Below are 17478 nucleotides of genomic sequence, written 5' to 3'. Positions count from 1 at the left end.
ACAACAGGGAGGGCTGAGAAAAGGTTTAGGTCCAGTTTGAAGTTTGGCCTATGATAAAAGTAGTAAGACACCTTGAGCTGAGTTACTCCATGACAGACTTGATAAGACTTGAACCATTGCAGTGAGCAGATAGAGCTATACCACTTATAATTGGTGGAAAAGGAATTCCCAGGTAAACGAAAGTGAGAGCAGCCACAGATATATTTTTTATTGACTATCTGGTTTATTACATGTTACAACAGTGAGACAACAACAGCACAGAAGCAGAGAAAATGTCTAACTGGCCTCTTGGAAACAGGCACTTTATATCCTAATACAAGCACCAAATGTTCTCTAAACACCAGCTGAGAGGCTTGTAGAAAGTCCAAACAAAACACTGTGACTGTCAGCTGCTACAGAATCACACAGTGGTCAGAACGTCATCAATACAACAGTGAATAATCAGTGTCCTCAGTCCTTGTATCTCCAGTCTGGAGTCAATCACTATCAACAGAAATGAGAAAAATCCATAACAAGTCTCGTAACCTTCAATTTGAACCTTGAGAGTCGCAAATAGAACACTGGAAACGATGTGTGTTACAAAAACTCTAAATATGCTAAACTTAGTGTTGATCAGGCAAAATTAAATATTAAAACGTTGCCATATTAAATATTTCCATTACAACGGTTGAATAGTAGTGCTCATAACAAGTTTCATATTGACAGATTAAAATTCTCACTCAAGAGCGTTCCACGTGACAGGGAGATTTAATTAAGCACAAAACGCTTAAAGGCTAAATTAAATAAGATTCTATGCTAATTTCATTCCAGTCAGTGGCAGCGCTAATACTCGACTGAGACGTCTGTTTGGCGGCTAATTGAGAAAACACTGCTAATGATATCGTTCAAATTGACTAAACTGATGACAATCATCATCATCCAAGATCAATAATGACAAACTCAGGGCTGGGCTAGATGTGAGCTGAAATTAAATACAAGTAGCAAAGATAGATCACTGTACCGCTGATATAATTATGTAGGCTACTCTGTGGTGAGATAGTTGAACTTATTATTATAATTTTGTTGTTGTTGTTCTTTTTACCACTTTTTCGTGATATTCAAATTGGTAGTTCCAGTCTTGTCCCATCGCTGCAACTCCCGTACAGACTCAGGAGAGGTGAAGGTCAAGAGCCATGCGTCCTCCGAAACACGACCCGCCAAGCCGCACTGCTTCTAGACACACTGCTCGCTTAACCCGGAAGCCAGCCGCACCAATGTGTCGGAGAAAACACTGTACACCTGGCAACCGTGTCAGCGTGCATGAGCCTGGCCCGCCACGGGAGTCACTAGAGCGTGATGGGACAAGAACAACCCGGCTGCCCAAACCCTCCCCTAACCCGGATGACGCTGGGCCAATGGTGCGCCACCTCATGGGTCTCCCGGTCGTGGCACAGCACGGTATCGAACACGGATCTGTAGTGATGCCGCTATCACTGCGCCACACGGGAGGCCCCAGAGATACTCAAACTTAATCAAATCCAACATTTTATACAGGAGGCATTGCACATGGCACTCTAGAAAGTTCTATTCAGAACCTAACGGGTCATTCTTCTGTCTCCAAGGGGAAACCATTGAATTACTTTTCACAGAAGGTTCTATATGGAATCTAAAAAGGGTTCTAACATAGAACCTAAAATGGTTCTTCAAATAATTATCCCATAGGGAAAGCCGGAGAAACCTTTCAGAATCATTTCTCTCTCTCTCTAAGAGTGTACTAAATAGTCTAAATAGTTCTCTGAGACAATATGTTTAGGAAACAGTCTAAGCCTAAGGTTGTTCTACTGTTCTTTTAGTGTTAACACACAGGCTTAGAGACAGACTTCTTCTGGTGTTAACACACAGGCTTCTTCTGGTGTTAACACACAGGCTTAGAGACAGACTTCTCCTGGTGTTAACACACAGGCTTAGAGACAGACTTCACCTGGTGTTAACACACAGGCTTAGAGACAGACTTCACCTGGTGTTAACACACAGGCTTAGAGACAGACTACACCTGGTGTTAACACACAGGCTTAGAGACAGACTTCTCCTGGTGTTAACACACAGGCTTCTTCTGGTGTTAACACACAGGCTTAGAGACAGACTTCTTTCTCCTGGTGTTAACACACAGGCTTAGAGACAGACTTCTCCTGGTGTTAACACACAGGCTTAGAGACAGACTTCTCCTGGTGTTAACACACAGGCTTAGAGACAGACTTCTCCTGGTGTTAACACACAGGCTTAGAGACAGACTTCTTCTGGTGTTAACACACAGGCTTAGAGACAGACTTCTCCTGGTGTTAACACACAGGCTTAGAGACAGACTTCTCCTGGTGTTAACACACAGGCTTCTCCTGGTGTTAACACACAGGCTTAGAGACAGACTTCTCCTGGTGTTAACACACAGGCTTAGAGACAGACTTCTCCTGGTGTTAACACACAGGCTTAGAGACAGACTTCTCCTGGTGTTAACACACAGGCTTAGAGACAGACTTCTCCTGGTGTTAACACACAGGCTTAGAGACAGACTTCTCCTGGTGTTAACACACAGGCTTAGAGACAGACTTCTCCTGGTGTTAACACACAGGCTTAGAGACAGACTTCTCCTGGTGTTAACACACAGGCTTAGAGACAGACTTCTCCTGGTGTTAACACACAGGCTTAGAGACAGACTTCTCCTGGTGTTAACACACAGGCTTAGAGACAGACTTCTCCTGGCTTAGAGACAGACTTCTCCTGTGTTAACACACAGGCTTAGAGACAGACTTCTCCTGGTGTTAACACACAGGCTAAGAGACAGACTTCTCCTGGTGTTAACACACAGGCTTAGAGACAGACTTCTCCTGGTGTTAACACACAGGCTTCTTCTGGTGTTAACACACAGGCTTAGAGACAGACTTCTGGTGTTAACTGGTGTTAACACACAGGCTTAGAAACAGACTTCTCCTGGTGTTAACACACAGGCTTAGAGACAGACTTCTCCTGGTGTTAACACACAGGCTTAGAGACAGACTTCTCCTGGTGTTAACACACAGGCTTAGAGACAGACTTCTCCTGGTGTTAACACACAGGCTTAGAGACAGACTTCTCCTGGTGTTAACACACAGGCTTAGAGACAGACTTCTCCTGGTGTTAACACACAGGCTTAGAGACAGACTTCTCCTGGTGTTAACACACAGGCTTAGAGACAGACTTCTCCTGGTGTTAACACACAGGCTTCTTCTGGTGTTAACACACAGGCTTAGAGACAGACTTCTCCTGGTGTTAACACACAGGCTTAGAGACAGACTTCTCCTGGTGTTAACACACAGGCTTAGAGACAGACTTCTCCTGGTGTTAACACACAGGCTTAGAGACAGACTTCTCCTGGTGTTAACACACAGGCTTAGAGACAGACTTCTCCTGGTGTTAACACACAGGCTTAGAGACAGACTTCTCCTGGTGTTAACACACAGGCTTCTCCTGGTGTTAACAGGCTTAGAGACAGACTTCTCCTGGTGTTAACACACAGGCTTCAGACTCCTGGTGTTAACACACAGGCTTAGAGACAGACTTCTCCTGGTGTTAACACACAGGCTTAGAGACAGACTTCTCCTGGTGTTAACACACAGGCTTAGGACAGACTTCTCCTGGTGTTACACAGGCTTAGAGACAGACTTCTCCTGGTGTTAACACACAGGCTTAGAGACAGACTTCTCCTGGTGTTAACACACAGGCTTAGAGACAGACTTCTCCTGGTGTTAACACACAGGCTTCTCCTGGTGTTAACACACAGGCTTAGACTTCTCCTGGAACACACAGGCTCCTGGTGTTAACACACAGGCTTAGAGACAGACTTCTCCTGGTGTTAACACACAGGCTTAGAGACAGACTTCTCCTGGTGTTAACACACAGGCTTAGAGACAGACTTCTCCTGGTGTTAACACACAGGCTTAGAGACAGACTTCTCCTGGTGTTAACACACAGGCTTAGAGACAGACTTCTCCTGGTGTTAACACACAGGCTTAGAGACAGACTTCTCCTGGTGTTAACACACAGGCTTAGAGACAGACTTCTCCTGGTGTTAACTTAGAGACAGACTTCTCCTGGTGTTAACACACAGGCTTAGAGACAGACTTCTCCTGGTGTTAACACACAGGCTTCTTCTGGTGTTAACACACAGGCTTCTTCTGGTGTTAACACACAGGCTTAGAGACAGACTTCTCCTGGTGTTAACACACAGGCTTAGAGACAGACTTCTCCTGGTGTTAACACACAGGCTTAGAGCCATACTTCTCCTGGTGTTAACACACAGGCTTAGAGACAGACTTCTCCTGGTGTTAACACACAGGCTTAACACACAGGCTTAGAGACAGACTTCTCCTGGTGTTAACACACAGGCTTAGAGACAGACTTCCTCACACAGGCTGGTGTTAACACACAGGCTTAGAGACTCTCTGGTGTTAACACACAGGCTTAGAGACAGACTTCTCCTGGTGTTAACACACAGGCTTAGAGACAGACTTCTCCTGGTGTTAACACACAGGCTTAGAGACAGACTTCTCCTGGTGTTAACACACAGGCTTAGAGACAGACTTCTCCTGGTGTTAACACACAGGCTTAGAGACAGACTTCTCCTGGTGTTAACACACTTAGAGACAGACTTCTTCTGGTGTTAGGGCTTAGAGACAGACTTCTCCTGGTGTTAACACACAGGCTTAGAGACAGACTTCTCTGGTGTTAACACACAGGCTTAGAGACAGACTTCTCCTGGTGTTAACACACAGGCTTAGAGACAGACTTCTCCTGGTGTTAACACACAGGCTTAGAGACAGACTTCTCCTGGTGTTAACACACAGGCTTAGAGACAGACTTCTCCTGTTAACACACAGGCTGTTTAACACACAGGCTTAGAGACAGACTTCTCCTGGTGTTAACACACAGGCTTAGAGACAGACTTCTTCTGGTGTTAACACACAGGCTTAGAGACAGACTTCTCCTGGTGTTAACAGGCTTAGAGACAGACTTCTCCTGGTGTTAACACACAGGCTTAGAGACAGACTTCTCCTGGTGTTAACACACAGGCTTAGAGACAGACTTCTCTGGTGGCTTAACAGACAGACTTCTTCTGGTGTTAACACACAGGCTTAGAGACAGACTTCTCCTGGTGTTAACACACAGGCTTAGAGACAGACTTCTCCTGGTGTTAACACACAGGCTTAGAGACAGACTTCTCCTGGTGTTAACACACAGGCTTAGAGACAGACTTCTCCTGGTGTTAACACACAGGCTTAGAGACAGACTTCACCTGGTGTTAACACACAGGCTTAGAGACAGACTTCTCCTGGTGTTAACACACAGGCTTAGAGACAGACTTCTCCTGGTGTTAACACACAGGCTTAGAGACAGACTTCTTCTGGTGTTAACACACAGGCTTAGAGACAGACTTCTCCTGGTGTTAACACACAGGCTTAGAGACAGACTTCTCCTGGTGTTAACACACAGGCTTAGAGCCAGACTTCTCCTGGTGTTAACACACAGGCTTAGAGACAGACTTCTCCTGTTAACACACAGTGTTAACACACTCCTGGTGTTAACAGGCTTAGAGACAGACTTCTCCTGGTGTTAACACACAGGCTTAGAGACAGACTCCTGGTGTTAACACACAGGCTTAGAGACAGACTTCTCCTGGTGTTAACACACAGGCTTAGAGACAGACTTCTCCTGGTGTTAACACACAGGCTTAGAGACAGACTTCTCCTGGTGTTAACACACAGGCTTAGAGACAGACTTCTCTGGTGTTAACACACAGGCTTAGAGACAGACTTCTCCTGGTGTTAACACACAGGCTTAGAGACAGACTTCTCCTGGTGTTAACACACAGGCTTAGAGACAGACTTCTCCTGGTGTTAACACACAGGCTTAGGTGTTAACACACAGGCTTAGAGCTTTCTCCTGGTGTTAACACACAGGCTTAGAGACAGACTTCTCCTGGTGTTAACACACAGGCTTAGAGACAGACTTCTCCTGGTGTTAACACACAGGCTTCTTCTGGTGTTAACACACAGGCTTCTTCTGGTGTTAACACACAGGCTTAGAGACAGACTTCTCCTGGTGTTAACACACAGGCTTAGAGACAGACTTCTCCTGGTGTTAACACACAGGCTTAGAGACAGACTTCTCCTGGTGTTAACACACAGGCTTAGAGACAGACTTCTCTGGTGTTAACACACAGGCTTAGAGACAGACTTCTCCTGGTGTTAACACAGGCAGAGCAGACTTCTCCTGGTGTTAACACACAGGCTTAGAGACAGACTTCTCCTGGTGTTAACACACAGGCTTAGAGCCAGACTTCTCCTGGTGTTAACACACAGGCTTAGAGACAGACTTCTCCTGGTGTTAACACACAGGCTTAGAGACAGACTTCTCCTGGTGTTAACACACAGGCTTAGAGACAGACTTCTCCTGGTGTTAACACACAGGCTTAGAGAACACACAGGCTTAGAGACAGACTTCTCCTGGTGTTAACACACAGGCTTAGAGACAGACTTCTCCTGGTGTTAACACACAGGCTTAGAGACAGACTTCTCCTGGTGTTAACACACAGGCTTAGAGACAGACTTCTCCTGGTGTTAACACACAGGCTTAGAGACAGACTTCTCCTGGTGTTAACACACAGGCTTAGAGACAGACTTCTCCTGGTGTTAACACACAGGCTTAGAGACAGACTTCTCCTGGTGTTAACACACAGGCTTAGAGACTTCCTGGTGTTAACACACAGGCTTAGAGACAGACTTCTGGTGTTAACACACAGGCTTAGAGACAGACTTAATGTTAACACACAGGCTTAGAGACAGACTCTCTCCTGGTGTTAACACACAGGCTTAGAGACAGACTTCTCTGGTGTTAACACACAGGCTTAGAGACAGACTTCTCCTGGTGTTAACACACAGGTTAACACACAGGCTTAGAGACAGACTTCTCCTGGTGTTAACACACAGGCTTAGAGACAGACTCCTGGTGTTAACACACAGGCTTAGAGACAGACTTCTCCTGGTGTTAACACACAGGCTTAGAGACAGACTTCTGGTGTTAACACACAGGCTTAGAGACAGACTTTCTCCTGGTGTTAACACACAGGCTTAGAGACAGACTTCTCCTGGTGTTAACACACAGGCTTAGAGACAGACTTCTCCTGGTGTTAACACACAGGCTTCTCCTGGTGTTAACACACAGGCTTAGAGACAGACTTCTCCTGGTGTTAACACACAGGCTTAGAGACAGACTTATCCTGGTGTTAACACACAGGTTTCTCCTGGTGTTAACACACAGGCTTAGAGACAGACTTCTCCTGGTGTTAACACACAGGCTTAGAGACAGACTTCTCCTGGTGTTAACACACAGGCTTAGAGACAGACTTCTCCTGGTGTTAACACACAGGCTTAGAGACAGACTTCCCTGGTGTTAACACAGGCTTAGAGACTTCTCCTGGTGTTAACACACAGGCTTAGAGACAGACTTCTCCTGGTGTTAACACACAGGCTTAGAGACAGACTTCTCCTGGTGTTAACACACAGGCTTAGAGACAGACTTCTCCTGGTGTTAACACACAGGCTTAGAGACAGACTTCTCCTGGTGTTAACACACAGGCTTAGAGACAGACTTCTCCTGGTGTTAACACACAGGCTTAGAGCAGATTTCTCTGGTGTTAACACACAGGCTTAGAGACAGACTTCTCCTGGTGTTAACACACAGGCTTAGAGACAGACTCTCCTGGTGTTAACACACAGGCTTAGAGACAGACTTCTCCTGGTGTTAACACACAGGCTTAGAGACAGACTTCTCCTGGTGTTAACACACAGGCTTAGAGACAGACTTCTTTGGTGTTAACACACAGGCTTAGAGACAGACTTCTCCTGGTGTTAACACACAGGCTTAGAGACAGACTTCTCCTGGTGTTAACAGGCTTCTCCTGGTGTTAACACACAGGCTTAGAGACAGACTTCTCCTGGTGTTAACACACAGGCTTAGAGACAGACTTCTCCTGGTGTTAACACACAGGCTTAGAGACAGACTCCTGGTGTTAACACACAGGCTTAGAGACAGACTTCTCCTGGTGTTAACACACAGGCTTAGAGACAGACTTCTCCTGGTGTTAACACACAGGCTGAGACAGACTGTTTAACACACAGGCTTAGAGACAGACTTCTTCTGGTGTTAACACACAGGCTTAGAGACAGACTTCTCCTGGTGTTAACACACAGGCTTAGAGACAGACTTCTCCTGGTGTTAACACACAGGCTTAGAGACTTCTCCTGGTGTTAACACACAGACTTCTCCTGGTGTTAACACACAGGCTTAGAGACAGACTTCTCTGGTGTTAACACACAGGCTTAGAGACAGACTTCTTCCTGGTGTTAACACACAGGCTTAGAGACAGACTTCTCCTGGTGTTAACACACAGGCTTAGGTGTTAACACACAGGCTTCTCTCTGGTGTTAACACACAGGCTTAGAGAGGACTTCTCCTGGTGTTAACACACAGGCTTAGAGACAGACTTCTCCTGGTGTTAACACACAGGCTTCTCCTGGTGTTAACACACAGGCTTAGAGCCAGACTTCTCCTGGTGTTAACACACAGGCTTAGAGCCAGACTTCTCCTGGTGTTAACACACAGGCTTAGAGCCAGACTTCTCCTGGTGTTAACACACAGGCTTAGAGACAGACTTCTCCTGGTGTTAACACACAGGCTTAGAGACAGACTTCTCCTGGTGTTAAAACACAGGCTTAGAGCCAGACTTCTCCTGGTGTTAACACACAGGCTTAGAGCCAGACTTCTCCTGGTGTTAACACACAGGCTTAGAGACAGACTTCTCCTGGTGTTAACACACAGGCTTAGAGACAGACTTCTCCTGGTGTTAAAACACAGGCTTAGAGACAGACTTCTTCTGGTGTTAACACACAGGCATGGAGACAGACCTCTCCTGGTGTTAACACACAGGCTTAGAGACAGACTTCTCCTGGTGTTAACACACAGGCTTAGAGACAGACTTCTCCTGGTGTTAACACACAGGCTTAGAGACAGACTTCTCCTGGTGTTAACACACAGGCTTAGAGACAGACTTCTCCTGGTGTTAACACACAGGCTTAGAGACAGACTTCTCCTGGTGTTAACACACAGGCTTAGAGACAGACTTCTCCTGGTGTTAACACACAGGCTTAGAGACAGACTTCTCCTGGTGTTAACACACAGGCTTAGAGACAGACTTCTCCTGGTGTTAACACACAAGCTTAGAGACAGACAGCTCAGCTCAGAAGACAGGCAGACCAGAGGCAAATCAAAGAGGGCAGACACTGCTAAACCCGTCTCCATCATCACTGCTGACATTGAGTGTAATCGCAGCATTAATAATTCAGCAGGGAGCGATACGCACTACAACAGTGACTGACAGACTGAGGCTTCAGAATGTAACTTTGATCCACTCTGTGTCTTTCCACTCTGAAGATACACACGATGAGGTGTTCTGTCCACACATACACTCCAGCTTCCTACTGTACCATTGACATTTTTCCATAATCCAGAATACACTGCTTTACTGCTATAATATCAATTTAACTCTAGAATAAAAAAGAATCCATGATCATGACAGGGACACTGAGGGTGTCAGCGAGGATGTCACCCTATATAGATTTATACATACACAACGCACCATACAACTGTCAGGTTCAGGTCTGAGGAGACTAAGAATGGTGTGTGCTGCAGCATTGTTGAGTCACTAAGCAGGGGTCTCCATTTCAGTCCTTCAAGATGTTAGCAGGGCATGCCTCTTTCACATTCAATGCTCTGGTCACTGGCCAAGGGACTCCCAGGCCTGGGGTTACAAAATGGAGAACGCCACTAAACAAAACCTCCTTTATATTAGACGTCCATCACATCTTCCTCCCACTAAATCGGATAGCCCTTGGTGGGGCTGGGTAGGGAGGGATTTGCACCAGCAGAGTCTGACAGAAGGCTTAGGGAGAATTTCTGCCTCCTCTTTGAGGTAAGACTGCGTGAGCTCTGCAGAATCCAAAACAAGTAGACCTAAGCCACCAGCTACAGGAGGCTTTGGATCCATGGCTGGCTACACTGCCCCATTGCTACTCTATCACTAATCTAGATGCCACCTGATCTAGCATCTTCTGTCAGATAGGGTTTTCAAAGGAGTCTGGAAAGCAGTGTTTAATCTTAAAGGTCTGACTGACGACAGAGCAGATCACTGCTTTACTGTTGTTACAGTAGGCTATAGAGACTAGAGAGAATAGCTGTACGGTAGGCTAGAGAGACTAGCTGTACGGTAGGCTAGAGAGTCTAGCTGTACGGTAGACTAGAGAGACTAGCTGTACGGTAGGCTAGAGAGACTAGCTGTACGGTAGGCTAGAGAGACTAGCTGTACGGTAGGCTAGAGAGACTAGCTGTACGGTAGGCTAGAGAGACTAGCTGTACGGTAGGCTAGAGAGACTAGCTGTACGGTAGGCTAGAGAGACTAGCTGTACAGTAGGCTAGAGAGACTAGCTGTACAGTAGGCTAGAGAGACTAGCTGTACAGTAGGCTAGAGAGACTAGCTGTACAGTAGGCTAGAGAGACTAGCTGTACAGTAGGCTAGAGAGACTAGCTGTACAGTAGGCTAGAGAGAATAGCTGTACAGTAGGCTAGAGATACTAGCTGTACAGTAGGCTAGAGACTAGCTGTACAGTAGGCTAGAGAGACTAGCTGTACAGTAGGCTAGAGAGACTAGCTGTACAGTAGGCTAGAGAGACTAGCTGTACAGTAGGCTAGAGAGACTAGCTGTACAGTAGGCTAGAGAGAATAGCTGTACAATAGGCTAGAGAGACTAGCTGTACAGTAGGCTAGAGACTAGCTGTACAGTAGGCTAGAGACTAGCTGTACAGTAGGCTAGAGAGACTAGCTGTACAGTAGGCTAGAGAGACTAGCTGTACAGTAGGCTAGAGAGACTAGCTGTACAGTAGGCTATAGAGACTAGAGACTAGCTGTGCAGTAGGCTAGAGAGACTAGACACTAGCTATACAGTATGCTAGAGAGACTAGAGAGACTAGCTGTACGGTCGGCTATAGAGACTAGAGAGTTTAGCTGTACGGTAGGCTAGAGAGACTAGCTGTACAGTAGGCTAGAGAGACTAGCTGTACAGTAGGCTAGAGAGACTAGAGACTAGCTGTACAGTAGGCTAGAGACAGTAGGTACAGTAGGCTAGAGAGACTAGATGTACAGTAGGCTAGAGAGACTAGAGACTAGCTGTACAGTAGGCTAGAGAGACAGTAGGTACAGTAGGCTAGAGAGACTAGCTGTACAGTAGACTAGAGAGACAGTAGGTACAGTAGGCTAGAGAGACTAGCTGTACAGTAGGCTAGAGAGACTAGCTGTACAGTAGGCTAGAGAGACTAGCTGTACAGTAGGCTAGAGAGACTAACTGTACAGTAGGCTAGAGAGACTAGCTGTACAGTAGGCTAGAGAGACTAGCTGTACAGTAGGCTAGAGAGACTAGCTGTACAGTAGGCTAGAGAGACTAGCTGTACAGTAGGCTAGAGAGACTAGCTGTACAGTAGGCTAGAGAGACTAGCTGTACAGTAGGCTAGAGAGACTAGAGAGTTTAGCTGTAGCCATCTGAAGGATTTACATCCAGCCATGATCCTATGTCACTTTGTGTGCTGGAATAGAGAGAATTTACATATGGGCCGAACACTGCACCTTGGCGTCAATGACCTGTAATAGTAACGGCACTATATTGCATTTGCACTATGTAGGCTACACCTCTGCAGTACACTGGATGTGGACTGCAGGCCTGTACACAGTGCTGTGAAAATGTATTTGCCCCCTTTCTAACTTAGCATATTTTTTATACTGAATGTTAAATAAAGATCTTCAACCAAAACCTAATATATTACTTATTTCATTTGTTTCATAAACAATGTTATGCAACACCCAATGCCCATGTGTGAAAAAGTCATTGCCACCACCTTTAGCTGCAATGACTCCAACCACACGCTTCCTGTAGTTGTTGGTCAGTCTCTCACTGTGGAGGACTTTCAGCCCACCCTTCCGTGCAGAACTGCTTTCACTCAGCGACATTTGTGGGCATTCAAGCATGAACAGCTTGTTTAAAGTCTGACACAACATCACAATTGGGATTAGGTCCTGACTTTGACTAGGCCATTCCAAAACTTAAAACGTTCCTTTTTAGACATTTTCAAGTAGACTTGATTGTGTGTTTGGGATCATTGTCTTGCTGCATGACCCAGCTGTGCTTCAGCTCAGACAGATGGCCTGACATTCTCCTGGAGAATTATCTGATACAGAGCAGAATTCATGGTTCCTTCTATTAAGGCAAGTCGTCCAGGTCCTGAGGCAGCAAAGCATCTCCAAACCATCACACTACCACCACCATGCATTCCACAGTAAGAACCTTATACCAACGGTGATGCATGCTGGTGGTAGTGTGATGGTTTAGGGACAAAATGTCTCCACAGCGATGTGAGAGACTGATCAACAACTACAGGAAGTGTCTGGTTGGAGTCATTGCAGCTAAAGGTGGCACAACCAGTTATTGAGGGTAACGGGGCAATTACTTTTTCACACAGGGGCACTGGGTGTTGCATAACTTTGTATATTAAATAAATATTTTTTTTTTTGTTATTTATAAACTCAGGTTACCTGTATCTAATATTGGGTTTTGGTTGAAGATCTGATGGGTTTTGGTTGAAGATCTGTGTACATGTCTCAGCAGGATCCCTCTCACTGTGTACATGTCTCAGCAGGATCCCTCTCACTGTGTACATGTCTCAGCAGGATCCCTCTCACTGTGTACATGTCACAGCAGGATCCCTCTCACTGTGTACATGTCTCAGCAGGATCCCTCTCACTGTGTACATGTCTCAGCAGGATCCCTCTCACTGTGTACATGTCACGGCAGGATCCCTCTCACTGTGTACATGTCTCAGCAGGATCCCTCTCACTGTGTACATGTCTCAGCAGGATCCCTCTCACTGTGTACATGTCTCAGCAGGATCCCTCTCACTGTGTACATGTCACGGCAGGATCCCTCTCACTGTGTACATGTCTCAGCAGGATCCCTCTCACTGTGTACATGTATCGGCAGGATCCCTCTCACTGTGTACATGTCACGGCAGGATCCCTCTCACTGTGTACATGTCTCAGCAGGATCCCTCTCACTGTGTACATGTCTCAGCAGGATCCCTCTCACTGTGTACATGTCTCAGCAGGATCCCTCTCACTGTGTACATGTCACGGCAGGATCCCTCTCACTGTGTACATGTCTCAGCAGGATCCCTCTCACTGTGTACATGTCTCAGCAGGATCCCTCTCACTGTGTACATGTCTCAGCAGGATCCCTCTCACTGTGTACATGTCTCAGCAGGATCCCTCTCACTGTGTACATGTCTCAGCAGGATCCCTCTCACTGTGTACATGTCACGGCAGGATCCCTCTCACTGTGTACATGTCACGGCAGGATCCCTCTCACTGTGTACTGTTGTCACCCTTTCACTTTTCTTAAATAAATCCTTATTTCTTCTAAAATAACTTGAAACAAGGGGCCTCCCGGGTGGCGCAGTGGTTAAGAGACTCTGGGTTCGCGCCCAGGCTCTGTCGTAACCGGCCGCGACCGGGAGGTCCGTGGGGCGACGCACAATTGGCCTAGCGTCGTCCGGGTTAGGGAGGGTTTGGCCGGTAGGGAAATCCTTGTCTCATGGCGCACCAGCGACTCCTGTGGCGGGCTGGGTGCAGTGCGTTGCCAGGTGCACAGTGTTTCCTCCTACACATTGGTGTGGCTGGCTTCCGGTCTTTCGTCTCTCCCGAGCCCGTACGGGAGTTGTAGCGATAAGACAAGATAGTAGCTACTAAACAATTGGATACCACAAAATTGGGGAGAAAAAGGGGTAAAAATTAAACAAAATAAAAAATAAAATAATAACTTGAAACTGAAAAACAACTTGTCTCCACACCTTAAGATAAATGCAGACAACTGCTTATTGTAGCCATCAATGAGCTTGCTGCAACTTTCTACTGGCAAATAAATGCTTCAGAGTTCAAGTAACAGACACATCAACTGTTCAGAGGAGACTGCGTGAATCAGGCCTTCATGGTCGAATTTCTGAAAAGAAACCACTACTAAAGGACACCAATAAGAAGAAGAGACTTGCTTGGGCCAAGAAACACGAGCAATGGGCATTAGACCGGTGGAAATCTGATGAGTTGGACCGCAGAGTGAAGGAAAAGCAAGTGCTCAGCATATGTGGGGACTCCTTTAAGACTGTTGGAAAAGCATTCCTCACAAAGCTGGTTGAGAGAATGCCAATAGTGTGCAAAGCTGTTATCAAGGCAAAGAGTTTTACTTTGAAGAATCTCAACTATACAATATATTTGGATCTATTTCACACTTTTTTTGTGTGTTATTACACACTTTCCATGTGTCATTTCATCGTGTTGATGTCTTCACTATTATTCTACAATGTAGAAAATAGTAAAAATAAAGAAATCATTGAATGAGTAAGTGTGTCCAAACTTGACTGGTACTGTATTACTGTATTACTGTATGCATGTATGTATGTATTTCTGGTGAGACAAGCTTTTAAATGGATAGTCGTTGGCTAAATGACTGGAAGTCTATGGGAACAGCCAGCACGTCATTGCCCTAACACTAGTAGCAATGCTCTCTCCCCCACCCTTACCACCACCGCTGAAAACAATCCTAGGGGAAACACATTGTCACTGGAATGTATTTGGCAGGCATTCTAAAAGTAGTTACGTTAGTATGGACATGGGAGCGTTGCCAATGTCTTCCTCTGCAACCGAAGAGGAAGAAAAACACCCGACACTGACAAAGAGCTACAGTCAATCAACAATAGTCGTATTAAAGTACAAACGCAGAACAGGGCTGCTGCTTTCACTGTGACATCCATCTCAGAGACCAGTCAAACACATTGCACTGACAACACTCACTGTATCTCGGAAAATGTGTCGCTGAATGGTACACCGCAGATGAACAGCGGCCAACATGAAATATGAGGGACAATATGTGAGCGTTTACTCGCTGTTAAACATTCAGCACTGAAAAACCTCAAAATATGTGCTAGTACATTTGGTATTCAACTATGATGTCATCTGTCTCACTGAATAGTGTATTTTGGAGTTTCTCTAGCAGATGCTGATCTTGGGTCAGTTTTGCAGTTCCATCACTAATGGTTAAGGTTGGAAATGGGGATACTGACCCTTGATCTGTACCTACGGGAAATTTCCCCCGGCATTTCACTGAACGGTACACCAGAGACGAACAGCTGGCCAGCTCGAACTACAAGAGCCAACAGGCCTATACTCCCTGTAAACATGTGGCACAGAAAAAGCTCTCTCGACGACAATAACAACTCTTCAGTGATTACACTGAGCGTAAACACTATAGTAAGTCCGACTGGCCGACCATATGAACTGGATCAGGAGGTTGATAAATAAAGTTAGGCTATAACATGTCTTCCACATACCTTGTCTAAAGCCTACAGTGAAAGCTTGTCGTTCAGCTTTACTTTCTCTTTAAATGAACTTGATGCATCTTGTCTGCTGTTAGCCCAAACTGGCAAATGAAAATAGCCGATGTCTCCTTGTATGTTGACAGATGCCGTTTCAAAGACTTTGGGCAAAAGTTTGGCAAAGTGCTTGTTTTCCCTGATGTTTAGGTTGTGGTGTGGATGCAGCGGAGCGAACAGAGGTGGGCGTGTCAGTAGATGGCTGAAGGTCCAGCTACATCTCTACATCTTCAGCATAAGGCCTACATTTTGTTCCAACAGAGTGCAAATAAATCATATCTAGTTCATGAAACTTGACGGTTTTTAATTATAGACAATACAGAAACATGTATCACTGTAATGCAAATATGCTGAGAATGGTGAAACTGCAGCATCTAGAGATCACCTTCAGTTTAAAGAAGATGAGTCTTACTGTGATAGTGAACTAGAGTAACTCAACTTGGGACTGCGAAGGGTTTAAAAGCATTGCACCTTTAGAATAAACATATAACCATGTTAAATCAGGGAATATAAACTCTAGCTAAAAACCAATGCATGTAGTTGTTGTTACCAACTGTGTTACAAAATAACAGTAGTATAAAAGTTATTTGCATGGACTGACATGGGTTAGCTATTATTAGGTTCGCCTAACTCAGCTGTCAAGACAGACAACTAAATTAGCTGGTTACTAAATCTCAGATATTGAGTCTTTTTGTTTAGATTACCAACTAGTTAGCTAGCTAGCTAAGGTTAGCTTGTTACTGACTGGGAGCTGGATGACCATAGTTCGAAACCTTCAGGAACAAGACATTTACATCCAACGTAAATTTACTAAACACCCAACTAGCCACGTTTGGCAAGAACACAAAGTTCCTGTAGCAAAAGACCAAGCAATCCTAGCTAGCTACTGTAGCTAGCTAACCTACTTGATAGTTAGCTAACTCTAGCCCAGGGCGACCAGAGCTCATCTATGTATTCGTTTGCTAATCAGATTACACATGATTAGCCACGTATACAAATTAACTTCATTCTTACTTTATTACCTAGTCCACTACATTCCGTGTTCCTGGAAGCTGCTCGGCGTTTTGTCTCCGACTCAACCTCTGGTTTGCATCTGTCTAGCTCGATCTGAGACTGCAGCTTTCAACACAACCACATCCTCTTCACGTTGATGATGGTCTGCCGCGCTGGCTAGCTCGGGCTGTCACTTTTCCGTTCCGGAATTTATCTTGCCAGCTCTTGTTTTCACTCGATTTCAAATGAATTCTTGAAGCTGTGTAATAAATGAGACTACATGTATGCGTACTTGTGCTGGAAATATTTCGGATCTTAAAACCTCTTGTTATTCACGAAATTCAGATGTGCTGACTGAGCAAGTGTACCTTGTTGATCACTCACTAGGAAGTTTGCAAATGTGGCGATTTGATCTGAATAAACCACGTGACCAAAGCATTGTGGAAAAATAATATTAAAGACAGCACAGAATTTTATACAATGTTCCAAAATGAACAAGGATGTTTCACTTGTAATACTTTTTCCAATATCAAAAATAATAACAAAGTAATGCATCTTATATTTTTATATGTGCGTGTGCTTGCAAGCGTGCATGCGTATGTGTGTGTGTGTGTGTGTGTGTGTGTGTGTGTGTGTGTGTGTTTGACTTTACGTGACACTTTACCCGTTAATCCCTACCTCTTTAACCTCCATTAGATATTTTCCATCCATGGATGAGGTGTGGTTTACAGGTTAGATAGCATGCAGTGTTCAATGAGATTTTCATGAGTCCCAGTCTACACTCTTAATGTGTCTTTGTCTGGGTTTATGTTTGAAAATATATGATATTATAAACAAAAGGTCCATATATGCAGAAATGTAAAAGAAAGTGGAAAACCCCCCATACATTTGATTG

At 45.2% G+C, this 17478-nt stretch overlaps 1 protein-coding gene across 1 annotated transcript in view; it reads right to left on the bottom strand.

The window, feature by feature from the left end:
* Positions 1-16972, bottom strand: part of LOC115118775 (polypeptide N-acetylgalactosaminyltransferase 4-like) — a 43099-nt gene extending 26127 nt beyond the window's left edge. The window contains exon 1 of the mRNA XM_029647480.2: positions 16613-16972. The gene's annotated coding sequence lies outside the window, so the exon portion shown is untranslated. The remainder of the gene's footprint in view (positions 1-16612) is intronic.
* Between the last annotated feature and the right edge of the window lie 506 nt (positions 16973-17478).

Source organism: Oncorhynchus nerka, linkage group LG4, assembly GCF_034236695.1.
Source record: "Oncorhynchus nerka isolate Pitt River linkage group LG4, Oner_Uvic_2.0, whole genome shotgun sequence".
Classification (NCBI taxonomy): domain Eukaryota; kingdom Metazoa; phylum Chordata; class Actinopteri; order Salmoniformes; family Salmonidae; genus Oncorhynchus; species Oncorhynchus nerka.
Note: the sequence above shows the minus strand (reverse complement) of the source record. Positions and strands in the feature narration are given on the sequence as shown.